The 23,061-nt window shown below is 37.7% G+C and overlaps 2 protein-coding genes and 1 long non-coding RNA gene across 3 annotated transcripts in view; 2 read left to right on the top strand and 1 right to left on the bottom strand.

Moving 5' to 3' along the window:
- Window positions 1–12,471, bottom strand: part of LOC127956066 (membrane-spanning 4-domains subfamily A member 4A) — a 37,407-nt gene extending 24,936 nt beyond the window's left edge. Inside the window, exon 1 of the transcript XR_008153428.1 lies at window positions 12,271–12,471. The gene's annotated coding sequence lies outside the window, so the exon portion shown is untranslated. The remainder of the gene's footprint in view (window positions 1–12,270) is intronic.
- LOC127956064 (membrane-spanning 4-domains subfamily A member 4A) overlaps window positions 1–23,061 on the top strand; it is a 287,000-nt gene that overhangs the window by 192,040 nt on the left and 71,899 nt on the right. The gene's annotated exons all lie outside the window — the stretch shown is intronic.
- Window positions 6,379–9,782, top strand: LOC127956091 (uncharacterized). The gene is made up of 3 exons (XR_008153451.1): window positions 6,379–8,918; window positions 9,237–9,306; window positions 9,424–9,782. It is a non-coding gene; the product is annotated as an uncharacterized LOC127956091 (long non-coding RNA).

Raw genomic sequence — 23,061 nt, forward strand, 5'->3', positions numbered from 1 at the left:
AAAGCTAGAGCGATGTGGGACCAGAATCTCGAAGGGACCGGCAGCGGTTGAAGTAAACCATCAGGGGGTCGATTGGAAGTCTTACCAGTGGCACAAACAGAGAAAGCCAAAACAAAACTGAATGTCGCGAGCCATAAGTGGCCACCAGAATCGTTGCTTGACCAAACAGTTTGTATGGTTAACTCCTGGATGGCAAGCCACATTAGAACAATGTCCCTGGATAATGTTGGACCATAATCCCTCCGGCACAAATAAGCGATTCGGTGGGCATCCGGGCGGAGGCGTTACCCCTTCTAAGGCTGTCTTGACCTTCGATTCGATCTCCCATGTGAGTGTAGAGACCACTAATGTCTCAGGAAAAATACACACGGGAGTGGACGGTCGTTCGGAACGGTCAAAAATACGTGACAAGGAATCGGGTTTAATATTTTTGGAATCCGGGCGGTACGAGAGAGTAAAATCAAAACGTCCGAAAAAAAACTGCCCACCGAGCCTCCCTGGAGTTCAACCTTTTGGCAGTGCTAATGTATTCTAAATTCATGTGGTCTGTCCATACAATAAAAGGAACCCCCGATCCTTCTAACCAGTGGCGCCATTCCTCCAATGCCATCTAGACTGCCAACCATTTTCGGTTACCAATATCATAATTTCCTTCGGCAGGAGATAAACAATAAGAAAAAAACGCGCATGGGTGGACCTTGTCGTCTGAGGGAGTACGTTGAGATAACACCGCTCCTACCCTCACCTCCGATGCATCGACCTCCACCACAAACTGACGTGATAGGTCAGGGGTGATCAAGATATGGGCTGAAACAAAGCAGCTCTTCAGTTTGGCAAACACAGCCTCGGCTGTGTCTGACCACCTGAACGTAGTTTTGGCGGAGGTCAAGGCGGTCAGAGGTGAGGCTAGTTGGGAATAAAACGCCGGCAGAAGTTGGCGAATCCCAGAAACCTCTGTAGGGCCTTACGGGAATCTGGACTTGGCCACTCTACCACAGCCTTAACATTCTCGGGATCCATGCGTATTCCCTCAGTCGACACGTTATACCCCAGAAATGGAACCGACTGTGCATGAAACTCGCATTTCTCCGCCTTGACAAAAAGCCCATTCTCTAGCAACCTCTGAAGCACTCGTTGAACGTGCTGCACATGTTCCTGGAGAGAAGAAGAAAAAATCAATATGTCATCCAGGTAGACATATATGAACTGATCAATCATATCTCGCATGACCTGCGTTGGTGGAGGTGGTGGTAGTGATAGATCCTTGGAAGTAGGCTGTTGGAATGAGCTGCAGCTGCCCACCTACATGAAACAATCAACATGACGTAACATGAACCCAGCAGGAGACAGTGCATTCACGAACCGTGACATAATCGTGATATAATTCAGAAAAAAATGTGTGATTAATTAGTATGTATATATGTATAGCAGTGGTGGGCCATCGGGGGAAATGAAGATGTTGCGGTCTAGAGCTTCTTGTTAGCCCCATGTTAGGAATGGAGCGATTTTTATTTTATTTATTTTTTTGTTTATTTTGTTGGGTGTGTAGGACACAGACTGCTTGTGGTGACAGCTGCATGAGGATGCACCGAAGAGGCTAGGGGTGAGTATTTAATTTCATGGCGTAGTTCTTAAAACTAATTTTGAAATTATTCTTCACTATTTGCAATCTCTGCCAGTATCCTGTTAATCAAACATAGGAAAAAGTCTGTTAAAGAAACATTTGTGAAAAGGATGGTTTTGACTGGTTACACTATCTGATGTGGAAGAAAGGGTTTCCAAAGGATCTTTACCTCCACTTACAATGTTTGAGCAGCAAAAATAATTGTTAAAAATCAGAAGAAAGGAACGCAAATTGGATATAGTGCTGGGCGATATATATAAAAAAAAACGTATATCTCAATATTGTAATTTTCTTTTTGTTTTACCAATATTCAATAAATCAAGCGCAGCATTAGCTCAGTCAGGCCACGGAGGCATTGGTTGTGACAAGCTGATGCGGTCAGCTGTCAAATCGCTCCAATCACTACCACTCTCCTATTAAACACGGGACATATATATACGTGGCACCACTGCTCGGTAAGTATGCTCAAATGGCTCGCAAGGCTCAAACTGCTCGCAATAGCTATCGCTAGCTCAGGAACTAATCAGACGGCGAATGCATCTCCATAGAAAGCGTTAAATCAGGATTTTTTGATAGGATTCCCACTGAGTATCACACCAGATTTCAAGTCGTGAACTTGAACGTGAATTCACCTCGTTGTGTGTCAAGCGATGGACTGGAATTGATCTGAGCGAGCACAGCTCTTCACAACTGATATACAGTAGGTGGACAGCCTAAATAGGCATTAACGCCGTGCGTACCGCACCGTGGCGGTAACTGTAATTCAGTCTTGTGTTAAAATTAGGGCATGGACTCAATTTAAAAAAATTTATCTAATTAATTAGAGGCTTTGTAATTAATTAATCTAAATTAATTGCATTTTAATCGCATATAAATATTTGACCTGATAACAGTGAGAAGTAATTTTTTTTTCACATGGATTTATAGTATACCATTGAATAATGACTGAATACATAAGCTTAAGCAACAAAATATTGTTTATTTTTGTTCAACCAAGTCTAGCAGACCAGTGCAATTTTTGCTATTAAGTGTAGCAATAGCATATTTAGAAACAATTTAGAAATAGTACATTTCAGAAATTCAGGTAGCTTATAGGTGCTGGAACCTTTTGTAAAGTGTTTAAGTAATACACAATACTGTCAATTACATTCAGAACATTGGAAACACTGACTATTAGAAAACATCTCTCTGTTGCTTCAGAGGCCATAACATACTAAGTCCAACTCTCAATAACCTTGGCCAAAACAATAAAGAGTTCAACATAAACTGCCAGATGTATCAACAAAATAATACATAGTTCAACATAAAGTGTAAAGTCCACGCTAGCTGCTATATGTTTTGCGTTGAGGTGATACTTGAGGTTCGATGTGCTGTGGTGATATGCGAACGCTAGTTCGTGCTCCAGTATAATCGGTCCGCCGAAACTCATCCAGTGAGAAACGTTCCGTGGTGCAAAAATAAGTTATTAAAAATGCGGGAATTTTTTTTCTCTAATTAATTAATCTCAATTAACGTGTTAAAGTCCCTGCCTTAGTTAAAATCATTCGTGAAACTACTACTACAGGTGGTGCAAAGGAATGGATTGAGAAATGAATGTAATTGTAAAATGAGATAAAAGGAGGAAGTAAAACAACAATAACATTATGAAATAACATTGTTACATCTTTAAAAAATATTACAACTTTTACAGTGAGTTCATTTCAAAACGTAGGATAGTCTTAGGCAAAAGTCTACTCATCAAAAATTAAAAGAAGACACAAAGGATCATATGCATGCTATTGTTATTAAGCCGTAAATAAATACAGCCTATGTGTGTGTGTGTGTGTGTGTGTGTGTGTGTGTATATGATATAATTACGGATAAAAAGCTAAATGTTTTCATTTCATTTTCATTTGTGTTCATTATTGGTTTGAAAAAAATCTTCAGGTTCACTTAGCAATAATTATTATTAACTATGTTATTATTCTTAATTTTTTTCAAACTACTAACACTTTGCATTTTTTAATTATGCCTTATGTGTGTCCAAAAATTGAGTATATTTATGTTTCAGCTGTTTGATCGCACTGGTGCCTCTACATATATTCACTGGAAACAGCAGTCGTTCACCAGACATTCAGAGTTAGCAGCGATCCACATACTCCACATATTGTTCATTATGATTTTTTTCCATTGATACTGAAACACGCCTGAACTACAAAGCCTATTTTATCTTATGAATAATAGTTCAACTTCAAATGGGCAACATCACGAATGTGGAAACGTTTAGATTTCTCCCGAGTGAGAGAATGAGAAAGCCCAACCTTATGTTTAGCTTTAAATTATTATTATTTTTTGTTTGTTTAAAGCTAAGCCTATATTATGGTAGCACTTTATTTTACAGTCCTGTTCCCCATGTACATACTATGTACTTATTATAGTAATTACAATAACTATGTAATAACTAGGTACTAACCCTGAACCTACCCCTAAACCTAACCCTACCCCATGTAGTTACCCTGTATTACCAGAACTTACTTAGATAAATACACTGTAAGTACATAATAAGTACATGTAAGTACACGTACCGTAAAATAATGTGCAACCTATATTATTATATACTGCAATTATATTTATCTATTAGAATTGCATATTTTTAATTCTTGTTTTGTTCTGATATATTTGTTAAGTTTAAAGGATTTGTTGTAAAGTGAAGGGAACTAAATATATCCTGTTGGTACATTATAGCATTATTAGGCCAGCCGTTATTATTTCTAAATGTAATAAAATGTAAAAAAATTAATCTGTTAACATGCAACCTTGTATCCATATTAACAGTGTAAGCAAAAATGTATCCTTGTAAACAGCGAAGCTCTGATTCGGGGATTTAAACTCTTGTTATATGGCAACCGCTCTCATGAAAGTTCTCTTAGTAGAGGCACGTAGAGCAGTCCGCAGTTATATTTTCAATGGGAGATGTTGTACTTGTTGTCAATGATGCTGCCCCTCGCAACTTTATTATGGGTATAATTATTCATACTACTCCAGGTAAAAGGGGATAGATTCGCCAAGAAAAGATTAAAACGAGGTACAACTACTTGGACAGACCAGTCACCAAGATTTGCTTGCTTCTCGAAACTGAAGACGATTTATAAATTTTTTTTTTTTTGAGCGTTCAATGACGTACAGACATAATTACATGTATATGATGACTGACTTCTAGACAGACCTTCCTTGGACTTTTTTTTACTGACATGACTTAACATTTTTTTTACATGAACAGATGCACACACACACACACACACACACACACACACATATTTGTATACCTGTAAATTATTTTGTATGTTGTGTCAATTTATGAATTGTTTGGTATTTCTTATTGGTTATTCACGGTCACGTTGGCACAGGTGATCACTTCCATTTTCTCTATTATTTCCTTTGTCGGATTGTTTGAGAGGTTGGAAGGGGTGAGGAGTGGAAGCCAACTTTCTGTTGACCGTATTGCATTGGTCTGATCATGTTTTATGTGCATTAATAAAATCGAAAGCACGTTAATATCGTCAGTTTTCCTTTGAATAGAATGACATGAGTGTGAACGAGTCACAAGCCCATTACCTAGCCTCTATGTTGCGATTGGATTACGCTAATAACTAATATTGGACATAAACGAACACGTTAAACAAAGTATTTAAAACAGGTAAGTTCATATACTTGGAGTAAAGTTGAATTGAACTGATGCATCAGTCATACAGCACTCCGGACCGTGCATCCCATGATGAGCCAATAAGGAAAATCCCAAATTCTGAAAATTAGAATATTGCTTAAGACCAATACAAAGAAAGGATTTTTAGAAATCTTGGCCAATTGAAAATTATGAAAATAAATTATGAGTGTACAGCACTCAATACTTAGTTGGGGCTCCTTTTGCCTAAATTACTGCAGCAATGCGGCGTGGCATGGAGTGGGTCAGTCTGTGCCACTGCTCAGGTGTTATGAGAGCCCAGGTTCCTCTGATTGTGGCCTTCAGCTCTTCCTCTTCACAATACCCCATAGTTTTCTATGGGTTTTAGGTCAGGCGAGTTTGCTGGCCAGTTAAGAACATATAATCGCCAAGGGGGAAAATAAAATGAGAATGGATTAACTTTACACCACTTTCCTGCTTGGAGGCGCGACCACGGAGACCATAACATCTGAATATTCATTTATATAGCTTAAGTCAACATTGAACATTGAAATAAGGCAAATTTCCCGGGTTACTCATCCAAAATACGGGAAATTTCAACATTCATCTTTCTGTTGCTATCCCTCTGCTGACAGCAGAAATCCGTACTACAAAAACTGCTGCATTAACTAACGTTAAGCGATTTGTGAAGCTAGGTCTGACATGAGTTTGCTTACAGATTGGCATGAAATCGTGCTCTCACAACAACCACGCTGTTATCTTAAAAAGCCCAACATCACGCTAAGGTTGTTTTCAAGTAAGCAAAGCGATGCTCTGAAAACATCTGTTCGCTGGAAGGGCAAGGAGTAGCAACAGGACAACAGCACAGAGACTTTGACAGGCCTGATATAGGGGCTAACGGGATATTTTACAGGAAAATACTAAAACGGGAGGACAGCGGGAAAAGAACTAAAATACGTGAGATCCCCGGAAAAAAACGGGAGGGTTGGCAGCTACTAACTACAATTTTGAAACACATAGCTAAAAGTCCATGTGTGAATGGTTGTTAGCACTAACGGTTACTAAACTAGCAGCTAGGTAGAGCGCAGCTTACCGGATTACTGTATACTGTTTGCCGCTGTTCCGGTTCTATGATTTACAGTTCCTGAACCCATCCATTTGTGAACTGTACATGACACTTCAATGACTTGTAGCTTCGGAACTATTCTGAAGTGTAGGTGTCACAAAACAAACAAGGTAGCCAAGGATATCTGTAATGCAAAAGTGCGACAGCAAGTCATCGTCGGTACTCCACTCTTTGTTGGGAATTTCATATGGATCCAAACCGTTAATAGTGTCGATTTTGTCCACATACCGGTCCCTGGCATCCCTATTTAGCGTATCCTTATAAATCCTACAACCTTTCCACGATTTTAACATCTTTTTTTCTTTCTCCCAACTCGTTCAACTTGCTGTATGTTTACATTAGCAAAGCCATCAACATGGCCGCCACATCCCAGAATGCAGCGCGGCGCCCAAGCCCTGAAGGCTTACACACAGGTTCGAAGACTCGTTCTTGCCCCCTACAGTGCAATTCAGTTAGATATACATCCGCGCTAAAATACCAAGGTGAAAGTCATCATAGCTCGCCTAATATAGACCCAGCTCTCAACCCAACTTTGAGAATAGATTAACTGAGATTTTTTTTTTTTTTCGCCCGATAAGTCGAGAAGGGTATTCCTGCACAACCGGAGGCTGCAGTTACAGGACCGCAATTCTGTGACCGCAGCTTTAGGACCCTAGTATTTTTGTGACAGCGCCACCTACTGTACTGATTCAACACTAATTAAAGATGGACGACGTGGACCGCAACCAGACGGTGAGTATCGATATTTAATTAAGTTTTATTTTATAACGTTTAAACAGTGCAAAGTTTACATAGTGAGAACTACTACCTATGAATTAATAATTAATTCCCACCAAATTAAGAATTTGTGAGCTAGTTTTATTAATTACTACGACGTTAATTCGTGGCTATGATTTCATAAATCTTAATTGTGTTTTAATGACGAATTATTATAAGTGAATCTAGCCTGCACATTAATTAAACTTACCAGATGACAAGAGCATGGTTGATGTAAGGTTTGTAAGATTTACCTGCAGCTTAATGTATTAGTGTGAATACTGGCTTAATAGTCGTTGTTTTACCATATTTATGTCTACTCCACATACAGTTATACATTGCTATCATGTGTTAGTTTCTGTCATGTTTTGCATGGCCAATACGAAATGATTTTATGGATTCAATTAGGCTCATTGTAGTACAGATGATAAAAAAGGCACTAGGGATATTTTCATAATCTCAAAATATTCTAACAAGTACACTCACTTTTCCAAGATACATATAACAATCAAAAAGGGAAATCCCTGCCCGAATTGAAGAGATGCACCACATCCTGCAAGGACTTTTACTTTTCATATATATATTCCAGTTGAATATGTTAAACAAATGTTTCTTATTTATCTCTCTCTGTCTCTGGCTCTCTCTTTCTCTAGAGTTGAAGCCTACAGCTGTTCTATCCATGCAGCAACTGATGGAAAAGGGGTTCACGTTGGTGCTGTTGTGATGTTGTCACAAAAATGACATGTGTATATACTGTAAAGACCAAGAGTTTGGACACACTTTCTCATTCAAAGAGTTTTCTTTATTATATTTATTTATATAGACAGAAGACTATTTACATCATTAAATTAAAGTTTATGGAAACTCGTTTTTCCTCGTCAATCATTCTCCATTCAGTAAGGTTATTCAAACAGCGCGCGCCTCGTGCATGGTAAAACGCTCTTCAATATATGATATATTCACATTATAATGCTTGATCTGTAGATAAAAGGCTGTGGATTTGCATAAGATGACTTTATTTTGTGTATTTGTATTTTATGTTTGTTGCTGTTTTTAAACGACTCGCTACCGTTTGTAGTGATTGATCACGGACACATCACAAAGACTATGAAAAGGCATCAAACGCACAATAACTGGAATTTAAAACTGTGAAGAAACAAATGATCAATAAACTGTTGGACAGATATACATTAGGATTTGTGCGCTTTGTGCCGTGAACTTTTAAATGCGCACTTGAGCAGCGCAGCGCTGCACACTCTGACTCCATGTTAAAGTAAATAGTCCGCTCCGCGTCCATAGCAACGCTCTGTTTATGGCAATGGTGTGTTCTACTTCGCAGCGGTCTGTTATTAAGAAATAACAAACCGCATTCTACATTAGGATTCAACCAAGCCATGTCATAAATGCTAATAACATGATGCATAAAATTGGTTTAGTATTATACATTTGCTGTGATGTTAAAGCATTTAACAGAACAATATAAACCCAGTTTGGCTTCTACACTAAAGGGCTAACATTAATTTACTCCTTATGTCCCCTTTCCAGGGGCACTATTAAAGTATATGCTGCCAGTAAGCAAACCTCCATCTGTTGGTGAGTATAAAGGGGCTGTAAAATGATAACCTTCTGCATTTTAAAAATTAAGTCTAACTTTATATATAATTATTTTCTTTATTTCATTGCAACTCCATCAACAACTACTTTTCCTGGTTCACAACACAGTCATGTCACCCAAGAAGCTGGCGATGCTGGTAAATTCTGTGTTTTAGTTTAACCTATAGTGATAGATACATTTCCCACTTGTTGTAGTTTCCTGTCCTTTGCTCATAAATTAAATCTGTCATGAGGGGAGCGTGTAGTAGCTGTTTTTAGGAACTGATTATTCAGCAAAATTATGGAGTTTCCTCCAAAGCTGCTAATGTTGAAAATAGATTTTATCTAAAATAACTTTTTAAAAGAAGATGGCATCAAACTCTTGCAGATTATTTTGCATTTTAAGATTCTCTAAGTTTGATGCTAAGAACACAGGTAATTTCAATTCAGTCAATTTATTTCATTATTTTATTTAGATTTTTTCATTAGCATGCCCATCAACCTCTACCTCCAGCTCTGGTGTCACCCAAGAAGCTGACAATGCTGGTAAGTTTACTCCTACATTGACAATAAATTAACAATTATTCACTGCTAGGAAAACTAACATCCAACATATGTCAACTTACTAAATTTTAGAATTTTTGGTGTTAAATTTCCCCATAGGTCTTTCTCCTGTTGAAGTGGAGAGCAGTACCCCCATGCCTTCCATCACACCTTTTATTCAATTTTTTGTTTTTTAGCAAATTACTTTTTTCCAAGGAGAACATGTATGCATGTGCGCGCACACAAATACACAAGTTTGGATTTTAATAGTTCTATTAAAATGTTACCTAATTCTTATTATTGGTACTATTAATCTTGTTTGTGGTGTTTTAGATGTTATTGTTAATTTTGTTTATTTGAAAAATTCAAACATTTAAATGTTCTATTTATTATCATATATAATATTTTATTTAAATGTTATTCTATTTGCTCTATTTCATTTAAATTCTATATAAAGGCTGTTGTTTGTGCCTCTTAAACTCTGGTGTCAATTAAAAATGTTTCTTTTATGGTCAGTGAAAATCACTTTATCAGTCTTTTTATTCAGCAAGTTCATCAGTGTGTTCGTTGCACTGCGCTGCCATAAGAACAAAATACTTACTCAGGGCCAGCAGTGTAAAAAAGATAATTAACATACAGCATACATAGAATAATTAAAACATAATTTAATAAAAAAAAATGTAAAATAACATAGTAGATATAATATGTACAGTCTAGTTACAAGGTAGTCATTAATTTCTGTAGGCCTTGCTTAAAACGGTCAAAGGGGCCTCCAACCAATTTTGCTTAGGGCCCCCAAAGGTCTAGGGCCGACTCTGCCTGTCTGTTCTGCTCATTTCAACTGACTTGTGAAAACTGCAAAAAAAAAAAAAAAAAAAAACATATAGCAACTTTTTTTTTATTTTTATTTTTTACAGTAACGCAAATAGTTACTTTCCTAATATATATATATATATATAAGGCTATGTTACATATTGTAGTAATATATAATGTTGTGCGCTATCTGTCACGCCCACTGATGGCTAGCTGCTCCGGAGCTTCGTTTTTTTAACCGAAAGTTGAGGTTATCCGCTCACTTACTCTTATAGATACCTGAGTATGTCACATAACCTGCTTTCTGGAATAGGGTAAATTTAGTATAGTTTGTGAAAATTGTACAGCTGTGGAATTTGTATAGGCTGTGAATTCTGAATAGAAAATTATTGCTTGACTGAAGCAAAGCCATCTCTCTCTTTCTCACACACACACACACACACACACACACACACGTTTGTTTTTGTGAAAAGTGTGTTCATCCCATAGGTGTAATGGTTTTTATACTGTACAAACTGTATATTCTATGGCCCTACACCAACCCTACCTCTAACCCTAACCCTCACAGGAAACTTTGTGCATTTTTTACTTTCTCAAAAAGCTCATTCTGTATGATTTATAAGTGTTTTGGAAAATGGGGACATGGGTTATGTCCTCATAAGTCACCCTCTCCTTGTAATACCTGTGTCATACCCATGTCATTATACAGAGTTGTGTCCTGATATGACACAAAAACAAGAGTACATAAACACACACACACACACACACACACACTAAAAATACTGAAAAGCTGTATTTAAAGTTTTCTTTTTATTTGTTATTTGTCATGTTCTTTTCTCAGATTAAGTTCCCTGACAATCTGACAGAAATGTCTTGTTGTGGCTCAAAAATGGGTTGAACACATGCGGTTCATGTATGTCTTTTTTAGTCTGTTGGCTCTGTAGCTTTTTTTTTTTTACTGGCACGCGTCGCTTACATATTTTGCCCCTGACAAATAACCCAAATTACAAAAAAAAGACTAAAACTAACACTAAAACTAATAAAAAACTAAACTAAAACTAAGCATTTTCAAGAAATAAAATCTAAACTAAACTAGCAAACCCACTTTAAAAACTAATTGAAACTAAACTGAATTTGAAAACAAAAAGTAAAAATGAAATAAAAATAAAAAACTATAAAAAATGCAAAACTATAATAAACTTGCTGCTTGTACACTTTTTTTCTACCACATATTTTCCTTCCTTTCGCCTCTATTAATGTGCTTGGACACTCTGTGAACAGCCAGTCTCTTTTGCAATGACCTTTTGTGTCTTGCTCTCCTTGTGCAAGGTGTCATTGGTCCTCTTTTTGACAACTGTCAAGTCAGCAGTCTTTCCCCATAATTATGTAGCCTACAGAACTAGACTGAGAGACCATTTAAAGGTTTTGAGTTAATTAGCTGATTAGAGTGGCACCAGATTTCTTCAATATTGAACCTTTTCACAATATTCTAATTTTCTGAGATACTGAATTTGGGCTTTTCCTTAGTTATTTTATTTTGAAAACAAACTGAATCTTTTAAACTGAGATCTGCAGCTGAATATTTAGGGAAAGAAAAACGTGAAAATGTGAATACTTTTAGTTATCTAAAACATCACCGTCTCTAACTCTATTTCTCCATCAAATGTCTTTCCCAACTCATTTTTGCGTGTCATGACACAACTTTCCTGTGAGGAACATTGTTTGAGAAAAACAAAAGGTTGAGCAAGACTTATGTCCGTTTTAGAGAGAACTGTTTGTGCTGCCAACAAGTGTCACTGAGACAACACGTGTTATTAATATAAGAAACAACAGTTTGCAATATTAAGAAGCAGAACGAGCTGTTTCTGTACAGTTAAAAATAGCAGAAAGACACATTAGATTTACAAACATCCGCTCAATCTAACGAGTAAAAGAAGGTGAATAGCGAAATTTTTCTCCATTACTTAATTTACTGTCCACTATAATGACTTCGATGTTAATCGTGGATTCATAAATACATTTCATGATAAACGTTAGACATTCATTAGTAAAACCTCACATTCAACTCGACTTAAATAGCAAACACACCACACACATATAATATAGTTACTAATATAACAGCATCATAGCATGAGAAGAACATTCTGGACTCACCGATAAATAAGACAGAAGTCAGCTTTGGTTCACAGCGTTCAGAAATGGGTCTTTCTCAGTGGCGTAGTCTAGATAACTTTGAAGAAGTGGGTGGGACAGAAGTGTGTGTCTGTGCGTACTCGAAATTATTAATGTCAGTGCATAGATAAGCCATAAACCTTCGTGTTCCCAAACAGTCTCGTGTGTAAAGCGCTCGTGTGCTGAAGAGTGGGACATGTTTACTACATGATCTTATCAGAGGACGAACTCAGTTTAGTTTCGATTTACATGTGTAAACGCTTAAAACGACACGCACCCTCCCGACTGAGATTGGTTATTACAGGTTGAGATCTTTATATATATTAATAATAAAAGTAAAAATATATTTGAAAAAAAATTGAAATATATATGTAAAATTCAAAGTATAGTAGCTAATTTTATTTTCCCTTATTGCTTTTTTATTACCATTGCTGTCACCACAGCCATCTTGAAAATACAGCGACAACAATAACAAAACAAAAAAAAAACATTTGATTCATACAAAACAAAATAAGTTTATACAAACAACACTACAATATCCGTAACATATATATACAGGCATTCAAAAAACAAAAAAAAAAACAAAAAAAGAAACATAGTTAAATCCTCAATGGTGCTAAAGCTGTATGTTAAAAGAAACAATTACAAAAATGTAAAAATGTCAAGCAACCTGCTTCCATTTACATTGAAATGAATGTCAGATATTTTTTGCTTTTTTTGGTTCTTCTGAATAATCTGACAAAGTTATCTAAATGGCATAATGCTGCTGGTTCGACGCCAACAGCCAAAAAACAAGAAGTAAATAAAGCTCTTCCTGCGTTATTCAGCCTAACCATGTGCCGTGCTGTGCAGAACACACGTCTAGATTAGTCAGAAGGGAAGATTTGCTTAAGGTAAGTGTATATTTTAAAACATATTGTGTTGTGCCAGCGATCAAACTTATAATAACTTCCAAATTAAGTTGTGTATAATGACTATCACCTGACTATCACGGCCATCCGAGTCAATGGACCACATGCTAGCGCTGCTGGTTGCGCACAAGCCATGCTTTCTGTTTAAAGATTTGTTCTTACAACAATTACCAAAGAATGTTTGTACTTCTCTTGCAAACTGCACAGTAACAGACTACAGGGAGCTGGCACAGCTAACAGATGTATATCAGGCAGCATCACACAAGTTTACGGCAAATGAATCAGTAACTACTTCTGTGTACCCTGTTTTCATTACTGCAGCATGGGATTCAGATGAGTGGCCAGCTCCTGCTGCACATCAGTCGGCTGAACAAAGAATATGTTTCTTTCACGACTGTTTTGGGGTGAAAGCCAAAAAGTGCCGTCCTCCATGCACTTCGTTTTATTTGGGAGTTTGTGTTAGCAGATGTGAGTAGGCCCCTCCTGGGTGCAGATTTCCTGTGCACTAATGGACTGTTGGTTGATGTCAAAAACTGCTGTTTGGTCACCTTGGAAGATTTCAATGTTTTACCTTGTTCAAGGAGCACCTTTCGCACGACCACTCTGTCCAGTGCATTGACCGATGACTGTGAGTTCAACCGACTGCTCTGTCAATTTCCCAATCTTACTAAACCCACTTTGTCCTCGGCAGTGGCCAGCCATGGGGTCGTACATCATATCGTACATTAGGACTGCTGGTTCATGCCTGGGCCCGTCGATTAGATCCAGTGAAACTGACAGTTGCCAAGGCCGAGTTCGCTAACATTGAAAAACTGGGTATAGTGCAATGCTCTAACAGTCCTTGGGCCTCGCCCCTCCACAAAGTCCCCAAAGCAGATGGTGGTGACCGCCCATGTGGAGATGATTGTCAACTCAATGACATCACCACGCCCGACCGATACCCAGTTCCGCACATTCAGGATTTTTCGGCCCGACTTGTGTGAATTATTTTGTTGAAAGCGGAACTTATTCGAGGTTACCATCACGTGCCAGTCTTCAAGGAGGACACCCCAAAAACAGCGGTGACAAAATTATTTGGGCTTTTAGAATTTTTGCGGATGCCTTTTGGACTCAAAAACGCAGCACAAACCTTTCAGCGCATGATGGACTCTGGCTCCTAGAATGGGTCACCCAGCCACCATCAAAAGGATGGACCCAGGGTGAAATCTCAGATTGTTAAAGAGGTTTAACATGCTGCTGACTCAAGCTACTGCACATGTTCAGGGAGACCAGTTCAAGCCCCAAGCAAGCTTCTGTTATGTATCACTGATACATAATTCACACATCACCAACACACACATGCATATTTGACACGTCCCCTTTAAGAGTTAGAGAGTTTTGTTGATGTGCAGTTAAGATGCAGAAAGTGTAAAAAAAGAAAAAATATATGACTGTTCTGGTCTGAAGCAGCAATCTTGACTCTGTGTATTTTTGAATGATTATTAAAGCTCCAGTACTTACTAATGTTGTAATGACAGCTCCACCATTAGTTCTATAACTTGTATTTGGATGGGGAAGTCATGGCCTAATGGTTAGAGAGTCGGACTCCCAATCGAAGGGTTGTGAGTTCAAATCTCGGGCCGGCAGGAATTGTGGGTGGGGGGAGTGCATGTACAGTTCTCTCTCCACCTTCAATACCACGACTTAGGAGCCCTTGAACAAGGCATGGGCACTTCGGATGGGTTAAATGCAGAGCACAAATTCTGAGTATGGGTCACCATACTTGGCTGAATGTCACGTCTTTTTTTTGTTTTTTTGCAGCATTATTGAACTTGTCTATTAGGAGTGCTCTGTGTATGACTTTTGGATCCCTCTCTTTTCTCCCCTCCCGCACCAGTTCAACTGCCAACTTCAACGAAATCAGTGGAGAACACCTTGGAGCAAATCCTCCATACTGTTTTCTTCATGCTTGGCCTGCTACTGATGGATAATCTGTTCACTTTACTGTCCATTGCAATAGTGTAATTATGTTCATAGTTCTGCCTATAGTGTACATACACTTTTACATAATCCATCTGTATAGTATGTTCATAGTACACCTATCTGTATATCATGCTAATAGTATTTAAAATCTGTAAATTATGTCCATAATACTTACCTGTATAGTTATTGTACATATTATAGACCTTGTATATTCTGTACTTACTGCTTATTGCACTTCTGGTTAGATGCTAACTGCATTTCGTTGCCTTGTACCTTACATGTGCAGTGTCAATAAAGTTGAATCTAATCTAATCTAATATTTTAGCATTAAATTGACCTGTATTTTATACACATCCAGGTAAAATGTTGTAACAATCAAGATTTTTTTTTTTGTTGGTTTTTATTTATTTTGAAAAAGAGGCCTCTTATGTTCACCAAAGATGCATTTATTTTATTGAAAATGCAGTATAATTTATTTATTATTATAAAGGTGAAAATTGTTGTACTTCAAGTTTTTGTGTTAACTATGGTGCATTGCCATTCAAAATAGAAAGTTTGTAATAAGTAATAATTATTTTATTTGTCTAGGAGACATTAACCCCTTACCAGTCACTGTGAATATTATGAAATGTTTTCTAAGGCCATGTCGTGTGTTTTTAGAGAAGGCTAATCAGATTGATTTATGGCACTTGTCATCTCTGTAAGCTTTGAAAACTCCCTGATTCATGGTTCTATTGTTTTCACCAAACGAGTCTTTCACATTTCCGCCAGGTATGACACATTATCCGCATTATTCTTTTATTATTATTCTTTTGTTTTTATTCCACCTTTATTTGCCTTGATTGTGGTAATTCAATGGTATTTCAATGTTTACAAAGCCACAAAGCTGCTATCTCACTTCAGTTTCAGTATGCATTTAGCCCTTATTTATCAAAAGTCTTACTATATAAATACAACAAAACATTTTCTTATGACCTTGCGTGAATTATTGTGACAGAAATGCATTATGAAGAAGAAATGCACCTGTAGCATTAAGCTACATCAGAGAATTTATTAAATTATTAGTACACTTTAGGGATGTTGCGGAGACAGCACTGGTTAATCGGCGTGTAAAAAAACGGTAATCCCGGTGTCACCGGGTTGTGTGTCGGGGATTTCGGGTGGCCGAAAATGCGGTCGTGCAGACGTGCACACGTCTCAATTTACTTTCACTTTAATTAGCGGCAATTCAGTAGCATTTGTTTGAATTAATCATGGGTTCATTTATTTTATTCTTAATGAAAATACACAAAACAATAAGACACTCACTTGTATTACACACATCTTTATTTGCAAAATGAATAATAACTTAACACACCATGCAAAAACTAAACAAAAGCACTTATGAAACACCTTTAAAGTGCATTTATCAACAAAACAAAATCACTATTCGTTAAATAAAGTGCCTGCCTTTATCAGCAAAAAAAACCCCCATCGAATATGAAACGAACGAACATCAAAAACTTCGTTAAATAAGGTAGCCTACGTTTTCAGGTTCCCTGTTGGCATTTAGTTTGAATCCAAAATATTTCCAAATAGGTGCTTTTGCATTTCGCTTTGAAACCAGATATTCCGCCATCCTTTGCCAGTTAGCTCGCCTCACTCTCCTCAAATGATAAATGAAATCGGACACCTGCTGCTTTACTACGGCGCTCGTTCCACTTATGCTAAATTACGAAGGCTTACGCTAAATTACGAAGGCATGTAGTCACTAACTGAATTAAGTGCTTTATTGCTATAGGCTAAAACTTCAACACGATGGGGACGGTGCCGGTGGTCAAGTGCTATGACCGGTAGGTGGGTTAAACACCGTGTATCACCGGTAACACCGACTATCACAACAAGCCTAGTACACTTTTACTCAAAACTCACATTAAACACAGATCGACCAAACTTTGGTTTGGACAGCAGTTTGTTAAAGGGTTAGTTCACCCAGATAGATTAGATTAGATTCAACTTTATTGTCATTATACAGAGTACAAGTACAGAGCTAATGAAATGCAGTTAGCATCTAACCAGAAGTGCAAGAATATAGTGTTTTATATACATAAAAGTGCAGAGTAAGTAAAGCTATGATATACAGAATGTACAGTGGAGTTGCTATATACAGTGTTGAGCAGAGTATATACAGAGTATAAATATGAATGCAATGTAGATATTGTATGTACATTATGAACAGAGCAATGAAGGATTATATATACATTATGAATAGCAGGAACGTGAGAACAGTGGTAATGAGTGTGCAAAGTATTGTTGAACAATCTATTATATGCAAAATAACAGTAGTGCAATGTTTTTTTGTAGAAATAGTCTACTGTGCTTGTACAGTTTTTTACTGTGCTTGTACAGTAACCACAGTTTATAGTGTAATGGATTTAACCATGTGCAGTCTGTGCAAAATATGAGTAGTGCAATACATGTATGTAAAGTACTGTGACCAGTGCAGTAAAAGATAGCAAAATTATGTAATTAATAACTTACCCTCATGTTGTTTCAAACCCGTAAGACCTCCATTTATCTTTGGAACACAGTTTAAGATATTTTAGATTTAGTCTGAGAGCTCTCAGTCCCTCCATTGAAGCTGTGTGTATGGTATACTGTCCATGTCCAGAAAGATAAGAAAAACATCATCAAAGTAGTCCATGTGACATCAGAGGGTCAGTTAGAATGTTTTGAAGCATCAAAAATACATTTTGGTCCAAAAATAGCAAAAACGATGACTTTATTCAGCATTGTCTTCTCTTCCGTGTCTGTTGTGAGAGAGTTCAAAACAAAGCAGTATGGATATCCGGTTCGCGAACGAATCATTCAGTTCACCAAATCGAACTGAATTGTTTTAAACGGTTCGCATCTCTAATACGCATTAATCCACAAATGACTTAAGCTGTTAACTTGTTTAATGTGGCTGACACTCCCTCTGAGTTCAAACAAACCAATATCCCGGAGTAATTCATTTACTCAAACAGTACACTGACTGAACTGCTGTGAAGAGTGAACTGAAGATGAACACCAACTCCTGGCGGGCCTTCCTTCATGTACTATCAAGCCTCTGCAACTTACCCAGAATGCAGCAGCGAGGGTTGTCTTCAATGAGTCAAAAACAGTTCACGTTACTCCTCTCATACTGGCTACCAGTTTTCCTTGAAGGGTGTGTCCATGGGGGCCGGACAAAATTTCGATGTTGTAACAAACTAGGCCTAGAAATTTTTATGATGAGGTCCCGTTCATCACTGCTTGCATCTCTAATTAGGGCCCGAGCACCAATGGTGCAAGGACCCTCTTGTATCTGCTCCATTTATTATTATTCTTCTCCAAAATGAGTTGCATTTTTGAGGGCCTAAACATGTTCAAAGTCAATAAACTTTTCACACGCGTCAGACCTGGTGAAAATGTACATCTGATATAGGTTTCAGAAGAGGGTGTGGCAAAACAGCTCAACAGCGCCACCTATTCTAAAAAAATCAACAGCCTTCGAGCTATGTTTCACGTACATGCACGAAAATTGGCACACACATGTAACACACCAATACATACAAAAAAAGACTCTTGGAGCAAAATTGGAAACCCAACAGGAAGTCGGTTATTTTGAATTTTATGAGCAAATTTTCTGTAATTTTTGTCATTTGCATTCGTTGTATTTTAACGAACTCCTCCTGGAGATTTATTCAGATCTACACCAAATTTGGTATGCCTAATCTAAAGGCCTTTGCGATGTGAAACTGCGGAGATCATGAGTTTTCATCAATCAATCACCTTTATTTATATAGTGCTTGAAACAAAATACATTGCGTCAAAGCACTGAACAACATTCATTTGGAAAACAGTGTCTCAATAATGCAAAATGATAGTTAAAGGCAGTTCATCATTGAATTCAGTGATGTCATCTCTGTTCAGTTTAAATAGTGTCTGTGCATTTATTTGCAATCAAGTCAATGATTTCGCTGTAGATGAAGTGACCCCAACTAAGCAAGCCAGAGGCGACAGCGGCAAGGAACCGAAACTCCATCGGTGACAGAATGGAGAAAAAAACCTTGGGAGAAACCAGGCTCAGTTGGGGGGCCAGTTCTCATCTGACCAGACGAAACCAGTAGTTCAATTCCAGGCTGCAGCAAAGTCAGATTGTGCAGAAGAATCATCTGTTTCCTGTGGTCTTGTCCTGGTGGTCCTCTGAGACAAGGTCTTTACAGGGGATCTGTATCTGGGGCTCTAGTTGTCCTGGTCTCCGCTGTCTTTCTGGGCAGTAGAGGTCCTTTCTAGGTGCTGATCCACCATCTGGTCTGGATACGTACTGGATCCGGGTGACTGCAGTGACCCTCTGATCTGGATACAGACTGGATCTGGTGGCCACGGTGACCTCGGAACAAGAGAGAAATATTAGCGTAGATGCCATTCTTCTAATGATGTAGCAAGTACATAGGGTGTTATGTGAAGTGTTTCCAGTTCCGGTTTACCTAATTAATGCAGCCTAAAAATCCTTTAACGGATTTGGATATTAAAAGCATATTAGTACGTTATGTGTATGCCAGGTTAAAGAGATGGGTCTTTAATATAGATTTAAACTGCAAGAGTGTGTCTGCCTCCCGAACAATGTTAGGTAGGTTATTAAAGAGTTTAGGCGCCAAATAGGAAAAGGATCTGCCGCCCGCAGTTGATTTTGATATTCTAGGTATTATCAAACTGCCTGAGTTTTGAGAACGTAGCGGACGTAGAGGAGTATAATGTAAAAGGAGCTCATTCAAATACTGAGGTGCTAAACCATTCAGGGCTTTATAAGTAATAAGCAATATTTTAAAATCTATAAGCTGTTTGAGAGGGAGCCAGTGCAGTGTGGACAGGACCGGGCTAATATGGTCATACTTCCTGGTTCTAGTAAGAACTCTTGCTGCTGCATTTTGGACTAGCTGTAGTTTGTTTACCAAGCGTGCAGAACAACCACCCAATAAAGCATTACAATAATCTAACATTGAAGTCATAAATGCAGGGATTAACATTTCTGTATTTGACATTGAGAGCATAGGCCGTAATTTAGATATATTTTTGAGATGGAAAAATGCAGTTTTACAAATGCTAGAAACGTGGCTTTCTAAGGAAAGATTGCTATCAAATAGCACACCTAGGTTCCTAACTGATGACGAAGAATTGACAGAGCAACCATAAGCAGAGTTTTTAGGCCCTATAATTAACACCTCTGTTTTTTCTGAATTTAACAGTAAGAAATTACTCGTCATCCAATTTTTTATATCGACTATGCATTCCATTAATTTTTCAAATTGGTTTGTTTCACCGGGCTGCGAGGAAATATAGAGCTGATTATCATCAGCATAACAATGAAAGCTAACACCATGTTTCCTGATGATATCTCCCAAGGGTAACATATAAAGCGTGAAGAGTAGCGGCCCTAGTACTGAGCCTTGAGGTACTCCATACTGCACTTGTGATCGATATGATACATCTTCATTCACTGCTACGAACTGATGGTGGTCATATAAGTATGATTTAAACCATGCTAATGCACTTCCACTGATGCCAACAAAGTGTTCAAGTCTATGCAAAAGAATGCTGTGGTCAATTGTGTCAAACGCAGCACTAAGATCCAATAAAACTAATAGAGAGATACACCCACGATCAGATGATAAGAGCAGATCATTTGTAACTAAGAAGAGCAGTCTCAGTACTATGATACGGTCTAAATCCTGACTGGAAATCCTCACATATACCATTTTTCTCTAAGAAGGAATATAATTGTGAGGATACCACCTTTTCTAGTATCTTAGACAGAAAAGGGAGATTCGAGATTGGTCTATAATTAACAAGTTCTTTGGGGTCAAGTTGTGTGTTTTTTTTATTAGAGGCTTAATAACAGCCAGTTTGAAGGTTTTGGGGACATATCCTAATGACAGTGAGGAATTAATAATAGTCAGAAGAGGATCTATGACTTCTGGAAGCACCTCTTTTAGGAGCTTAGATGGTATAGGGTCTAACATACATGTTGTTGGTTTAGATGATTTAACAAGTTTATACAATTCTTCCTCTCCTATAGTAGAGAATGAGTGGAACTGTTCCTCAGGGGGTCTATAGTGCACTGTCTGATGTGATACTGTAGTTGATGGCTGAATGGTTGCAATTTTATCTCTAATAGTATCGATTTTAGAAGTAAAGTAGTTCATAAAGTCATTACTGCTGTGGTGTTGGGAAATGTCAACACTTGTTGAGGCTTTATTTTTCGTTAATTTAGCCACTGTATTGAATAAATACCTGGGGTTATGTTTGTTTTCTTCTAAAAGAGAAGAAAAGTAATCAGATCTAGCAGTTTTTAATGCTTTTCTGTAGGATATGCTACTTTCCCGCCAAGCAATACGAAATACCTCTAGTTTTGTTTTCCTCCAGCTGCGCTCCATTTTTCGGGCTGCTCTCTTTAGGGTGTGAGTATGCTCATTATACCATGGTGTCAAACTGTTTTCCTTAACCTTCCTTAAGCATAAAGGAGCAACTATATTTAAAGTGCTAGAAAAGAGAGAGTCCATAGTTTCTGTTACATCATCAAGTTGTTCTGAGGTTTTGGATATGCTAAGGAATTTGGATACATCAGGAAGATAACTTAAAAAGCAGTCTTTTGTGGTAGAAGTGATGGTTCTTCGATACTTGTAACAAGAAGTAGAATTTACAATTTTGGCTATATGAAGTTTGCACAGAACTAAATAATGATCTGAGATATCATCACTTGGCTGAATAATTTCAACACTATCAACATCAATTCCATGTGACAGTATTAAATCTAGAGTATGATTTCGACAATGAGTAGGTCCTGAAACATGTTGTCTAACACCAATAGCCGTTCAGAATGTCTATAAATGCTGATCCCAATGCATCTTTTTCATTATTGACATGGATATTAAAATCACCAACTATTAAAACTTTATCTGCATCCAGAACTAACTCGGATGTAAAATCACCAAACTCTTTAATAAAGTCTGTATGGTGCCCTGGTGGCCTGTATACAGTAGCCAGTACAAACATAACAGGGGATTTATCATTAACATTGGTTTCTCTGGATAATGTTATATGAAGCACCATTACTTCAAACGAATTATACTTGAAGCCTGCCCTCTGAGAAATCCTGAAAACGTTGTTATAAATTGAAGCAACTCCTCCCCCTTTGCCTTTTAGACGCGTCTCATGTTTATAACAGTAATCTTGGGGGGTGGACTCATTTAAAATAATGTATTCATCAGGTTTTAGCCAGGTTTCTGTCAAACAGAGCACATCTATATTAGGATCAGTTTTCGTAGAAATGGATCTGATATTCAATAAGCCAAGCTTTATCATTTGTTTATCCATATTGCATTTGTTTTTTATTTGTTGAACCTCAATTAAATTGTTAGCCTTAACTTGGTTTGGACGTTTTTTGTATTTTCTAGTTCGGGGAACAGACAAAGTCTCTTTAGTATGATATCTAGGTGAAAGAGTCTATATGTGCTGTGAATTAACTGACCTCTGTGACGGGAGGCAGCTATAAGACGGTTGGTTTAGCCAGTCTGTCTGCTTCCTGACCTGGGCCCCAGTTAGTCAAGTATAAACACTAAGACTATTTGCCATATTTCTAGAGAGAAGAGTGGCGCCACCCCAGGAGGGATGAAGACCATCTCTTTTAAACAGGTCAGATCTGCCCCAAAAGCTCGTCCAATTGTCTATGAAACCTATGTTATTCTCTGGGCACCACTTAGACATCCAGCCATTGAGTGATGACAATCTGCTATGCATCTCGTCACCACGGTAAGCAGGGAGGGGACCAGAGCATATTACAGTGTCTGACATCAAAAAAACAAAACAAAAAACAAAAAACAAACAGACAGTGATAGTA

Source organism: Carassius gibelio, chromosome B4 (genome assembly GCF_023724105.1).
Source record: "Carassius gibelio isolate Cgi1373 ecotype wild population from Czech Republic chromosome B4, carGib1.2-hapl.c, whole genome shotgun sequence".
NCBI classification, from domain to species: Eukaryota; Metazoa; Chordata; class Actinopteri; order Cypriniformes; family Cyprinidae; genus Carassius; species Carassius gibelio.